This window comes from Bidens hawaiensis, unplaced genomic scaffold, assembly GCF_021521415.1.
Source record: "Bidens hawaiensis isolate Kalapana, Puna unplaced genomic scaffold, B.hawaiensis_p1.1 tig00047582_1, whole genome shotgun sequence".
NCBI lineage: Eukaryota > Viridiplantae > Streptophyta > Magnoliopsida > Asterales > Asteraceae > Bidens > Bidens hawaiensis.
Genome location: NW_027498515.1, coordinates 136,005 through 142,598, shown reverse-complemented (window position 1 = coordinate 142,598; position 6,594 = coordinate 136,005).

Sequence of the window (6,594 nt, the reverse complement as noted above, 5' to 3'; positions counted from 1 at the left end):
GAAAAGGCATCCAGATGCCAATCTACTATGTTAGCCGTCTCCTAACAGACGTCGAAACCCGGTACTCTACCCTGGAAAAATTAGTCTTAGCACTTGTACAGGCTTCACGCAGGCTAAGACGATATTTCCAAGGTCACCCAATCACCATTCTCACCAACTTCAAACTTGCAAACGTTTTAGGCAAACCCGAACTGTCGGGACGCCTAGCCAAATGGGCAATAGAATTGGGAGAATACGCGATAAAGTATAAGCCGAGGCCAGCCATAAAAGGCCAGGTCTTGGCCGACTTTATTGCAGAAGTCCCCGCCTCGCGGGAGAAAGAGTGCCAGGACGAGGCTCAACCCTCTCCAGCACAGGACATCGATGATGTCTGGCGACTCTACACTGATGGAGCAGCCAGCAACGAGGGCTCAGGCGCAGGGTTAAAACTAACCAACCCAGCGGGCCAAGAATACACTTACGCTATTCGACTGGATTTTCCAAGTACAAATAACGAAGCGGAGTATGAAGCATTCTTGGTCGGGCTGAGGATTGCGCGTAAGATGGGAGTAAAGAACTTGGAAGCCCACGTGGATTCCATGTTAGTAGCCAATAAGATAAACGGGACATACACGGCCGTGAACGACACAATGGCCCTGTACCTCGCTCAAGCAAAAACCCTCATGCGCGATTTTAACGATTGTAAAGTCATACACGTCAAGCGTAGCGAAAACAAATCTACGGATGCGTTAAGCAAGCTTGCGTCATTGGCTTTCACCCACTTGGGAAAGGACATCCGCATTGAACACCTTGGAGCACCATCAGTCCCACACAAGGAAGTCTGTGTCATCCAAACCGGCACGGAAACGTGGATGACACCAATAATAAATTACCTTGCGGCGGGTATACTACCAGAGTCGAAAAAACAGGCAAGAAAACTACGTTGTAAAGCACTGAACTATCAACTCATCGATGACATCCTGTACAGACGTAACTTTCTTGGTCCACTCCTCAGATGCGTCGACGACCAAGATGCCGACTACCTCCTAAGGGAAGTACACGAAGGCATCTGTAGGATACACGCAGGTCCACGCGCAGTTGTAGCTAAGCTAAACAACGCGGGATACTTTTGGCCGGGGATGCATACGGATGCACTGGCATACATCAGAGTGTAGGTCTTGCCAACTCTACGCACCCAACACGCATCGCCCGAAGAATGAACTTGTTCCAGTCACCTCTTCATGGCCATTTCAGAAGTGGGCCATCGATGTGACAGGCCCATTTCCCACAGCAGCAGGGAACGTCCAGTTTCTAATGGTTGCCATCGACTACTTCACCAAGTGGATAGAAGCAAAACCCTTAGCCAAAACAACCGCAAAACATATCAAAAAATTTATTTGGGAATTTATTATTTGTCGTTTCGGGCTTCCACAGAGTTTGGTGAGCGATAACGGCACCAACTTTGCCGACAAGAAGCTACAACAGTGGCTGAAAGAACTTCAAATCACCCACACCTTTACCTCAGTGGCGCACCCACAGGGTAATAGTGAGGTGGAAAAAGCAAATAGGAGCATCGTCGACGGCATAAAAAAAGACTATTGGAACACAGATCCGGCTGGGTGGACGAACTTCCACACGTCCTTTGGGCACACAGAACGATGAAAAAGGCAAGTACGGGAGAAACCCCGTTCAGCCTCACTTATGGCACTGAAGCCATGGTCCCGGTCGAAATTGGTCTACCCTCACCAAGGGTCTTGATTCATCCAGAGGACAATGATGCGGAAAGACGGTTAGACCTTATGCTAACCGAAGAACGCAGAGACTTAGCCGCAGTGCGTGAAGAGAACTACAAACGACAAATGCAAAAGTACTACAACACGCGGGTAAAACTCTGCAACTTCAATGTCGGAGACTACATACTTCGTAACAACGAGGCTTCGAACCAAGAACGCCCAGGAAAGCTGGCCCCCGTCTGGGAAGGGCCATACATTATCAAAGAAGTTTTGGGAAAGGGCGCATACCGGCTCGAAAGGCTCGATGGCACCCTCATCCCAAGAACATGGAATGGAGCTCAATTACGCAAATGTTACATGTAGATCAATTCCAAACTTATAAAGAAACGGCATGGGGCCACTTCTAATGGAAATGATTCTCCTTTATCACATTGTGTTGATCGCTTTACATTTATAAACTTTCCGGACGGTATGCCGGTATTCACCGCATAAATATGGAAAGAAGTCGTTGCGTGTGGACGGCGGCAAAACCCGCATAAACACAAAAAACGACAAACCTCCACGCAGGTCAGTTATAGGTGAAGATTGGTCATCCCACTAAATGAAAGTGACGGTCCTACCCGCACAATCATGATAGGGGAAACTAAACACTAACCTATTGACAACCGCGCGTCGAACGGTTAACTTATTCAAAACACTGGGAAAATTGCTAAAATAAACTAAAATATGCATGTGCAAGTCAGGTAACGTTTATAACGCAAGTCACAAAGATTCAAAAGTAAGCGGGACTATACCCCTTACCTTGGCAACCAAGTAACTATAAGACAGGTGCGGGTACAGTGTCAAGGCAAAACCCTTCACATACTTAGCACCTGCAGGGAATTGAAGCCAAAAATACCTCGGCAACCAAGTAACTATAAGACGGGTGCGGGTACAGTGTCAAGGCAAAACCCTTCACATACTTAGCACCTGCAGGAAATTGACGCCAGGAATACCTTGGAAGTAAAGTAACTATAAGACGAGTGCGGGTACAGTGTCAAGGCAAAACCCTTCACATACTTAGCACTCCGCAGGGAATTGAAACCAATAAGGATCTTCTGGGCCATGCTTGCGGAAACGAAAATATCATCCCCGCATAGCGGGAACGTTGAGAACTAGATTGTTTGAAGCTCCAAGATGGAATTGGTTGTTTAACATAATTGATCACTATGTTTAAAACTACCAAAACCTCATGGAGAATCTACACAAGTGGAACTCAACGCTCCTGACTTGCGAGGAGGTTACAGACCTACCCGCATCATACCCAAAGATCAAGCAGAAAAGTCGGGAATTTCTGCACGTGACATTAGGACTTCCGCGGGAAGAATCCCCATGGAAAACCTTAAAACTAAACCCTTTTCAAAACCCCTTGCTTAAGTCCAAAAGTTCACCTCACTTATTAACAATTCATGAGAAGAACATTGGACTGGGGGGACTTGAAGAGGTAGGTCCCAGCAGAGCCCAGTTGGACCCGCAAGACTCACCTTGAACAGGGACATCTGCGCGGTTGGACCCGCAAGACTCACCTTAAACAGGGATGTCAGCGCAGTTGGACCCGCAAGACTCACCTCGAAGAGACGTCTGCGCAGTTGAACTCGCAAGACTCCTGAGGGACGTCTGCGCAAAGACCAACTGGATCCGCAGGACCAACCATGCTCAGAGACGCGACGTCCTTACGCGCAGTACGCAAGCTGTTCCCGCAGGAAAAGCCGCCCAATGGTGACGTACTCCACCTGTTCCCGCAGCTACGGATACTAGCCATCAGGGAAGGCTACCCGCGCAGCAAGGCTACACGCACAAGGCACTAACTCTCAAATAATTCAGTAATGTCACCTGAAGAGGGAATGAGCAAGCCGGGAATACTCCCGCCCAAAGCCGGGAATTCTCCCGCCCAAATGAGCCAGTCCGTACGATACTGGAGGATCTTTTGTACTGTACCTACCAAGGTATGGACAAAAGAACTGACCAAAGCTGCGACAGCTCACTGACAACAGTACGACGGGCAGCACGCTCTAGTACTTAAAGTCACTATCAGCCGCTGCCTACTCACCAACCCCTGTCGGGGCACGTCCATAGCCTGCAGTTGGTGGAAAAGGAATAGTACACAGCCGCCCTGGTCACTATCAGCCGCTGCCTACCCACCAACCATCAGCATGGCACGTGCGTAGCCCACAGTTGGTAGAACAGGAATACTATTCAGCCGGCTGTACCTGCTTGGAAACCTACCTTCGGCTATAAATACTCCAACACCTTGGAACGGTATCATCATCTTCTCTCTAGCTATTTCTCTTAATATACACTTATATTCAAGAGCAATCTAGTCTGATTCTCACGCCGGAGGGTGGTCGCAAGGAGGTACCCCCCCATTCTCAGTGACGAGCTCACGGTGTCTGTTTTGCAGGTCATCAGAACAACCATCTTTGCCGGAACTAACTCTCGTGGGAAACATCTATTTAACCCCCAGATTATCTGTAATCTGCCCGGGGTCGATTAGTGTTTTTTCAGTACACAATTTTGTTTTTGTTCTTAGTTACATATTTTCATATCGCATGCCTCTTTTTTTCTTCAAACGCAAATCCTAAGTTTTCATGTTCGATCCACACACCATAACATCTAAATCCGCTTGGTTTGAGCTTTCAAAATCAAACTTCTTACTAGTACTTATTAAAACACTTAAACACCTCTCAAGTTGAAACATTTTATAAAATCCCGTGTTATTAGTTGCGGGTTTAAGTTTACTTTAATGGGAATTGGGAATTTCTAGTTAAAAATATCTACCTATACTATTAAAAGAAGATCATTTTTCCATGAAGAGGTAGGTCCCAGCAGAGGTGGTTAGGACCCGCAAGACTTCCTTAAAAGGAGACGTCTGCGCAGTTGAACACGCAAGACTCCTTAAACGGACGTCTGCGCAGTTGAACCCGCAGACTTCACCATAGGGACGTCTGCGCCGCGACCTACCAAACCCGCAGGACCCACCACGCTCAGAGTTGTGACGACCTCACATGCGGTACGCAAGCTGGTCCCGCAGAAAATGCCTCCCTATGGTTTCCAAGTATCCGCCTGTTCCCGCAGGTGCGGATACCCGCCATAAGGGACTGGCCACCCGCGCAGCATGGCTACACGCATAAGGCTCAAACTCGTAATAATTCAGTAGTCACCTGAAGAAGGAATGAGCAAAGCCGGGAACATTCCCGCATAAAGGCGGGAGGGGGAAAACTCCCGCCTAAATGAGCCAGTCCGTATAATAATGGAGGATCTTTTGTGTGATACCTGACGAGGTATGGACAAAAGATCTGACCAACGATACGACAGCTCACTGACAGCAGCATGGCAGACAACATGCCACAGCACTGTGACCAATAGCCGCCGCCTACTCACCAACTCCTGCCATACCACGTGCCTAGCCTGTAGTTGGTGGAAAAGGAAAAGTGAACAGCACGCCTGGTCACTGTCAGCCGCTGCCTATCCACCAATTACCAGCAGAGCACGTGCGTAGGCCACAGTTGGCAGAGTAGTAGGCCGGCTAAACCTCCTTGGAAACCCACTTTCGGCTATAAAAGACATCAAATGGTATTATCATTTCATCATCTAATATCTTGTATAATTTACCTGATAACTGCTCTAGTATTAATAATATACTTTTATATTCAAAGAGTAATATAGACTGATTCTCACGCCGGAGGGTGGTCACAAGGAGGAACCCCCCCTTTCTTAGTGACGAGCTCACGGTGTCTGTTTTGCAGGTTATCGGAAGAACCATCTTGCCGGAATTAACCCCTCGTGGGAAACGTCTATCTAACCCTCAGGTTACTCGTAATCTGTCGGGGTTCGACTGGTGTTTCTTCATTCCACATGTTATATGTAATTGATGGGTTTCAAACCCACTACCTTGCTTTTAAATTGTTCGTAGCTTACAAACTTAACTAAGATTAATTGATGTTAACTTTATCTTTTTCTTAATAGGTATAGATTCACAACTTTCCATTGTGATTTATTTTAAATAGAAATACAAATTATTCTTACTAATCTATTTATTTTAAAAAAAATATTTATATCTTATGAATCCATAAAATATGTTATTATGTATATTATTAAATTAATTTTTTTATTGTATTTTTTAATTATCCGTATATCGTATATCACACGGGCTTTATCCTAGTTTATATCATGGAAAGAACCATTAAAGTAGCTTCTTTTGATTTTTATTACGTAAAATAAAAGCCTAAAAGTCATTAATTAGAAGGAATAGTGTTTGACCACTATTTCAATCATATAGGTCAAACTAAATTTTTTCAAACGTTCAAATCACTTTTGTTATAATATTTATTTCTAATTGACCAAGAAGCTAAGCCACCTAATATGACAATAATTTTTTTTTCCCAAAAACGTTTCAAAATATTATAGGTTAAACATGAATAAGAAAACACTTATTATTCAAATTATTCACATTTGCCTTTTCATATGATCCTGACGTGGTCTCAATTATACATATTATTCTTTAAATATTCTCTATACTTTTAAGTGCTTTTGAGCCAAGTTTTTATTGAATATTATTATCAATTGGTTCATATGTGGGGTTTTAAGGTTCTAAGAGTCAACGAGCTAATATAGAGTGTTTGAACCAAACTTTAGGTACTCTAATTTACATGCTTGTTATTTATTAAATGCGTCGATATGGTTATAAAATATATTATATCAAATAGCTTTTACACCTTTGTCGGGTCTTGAGAAAATGAACTGAAGCTATCGAACTAAACCAACCTTTTGATAACACTGAATGTTAGATTGAACATGGCTACATATAATATTATATGTATATAAACTAACATTATATAGTGTG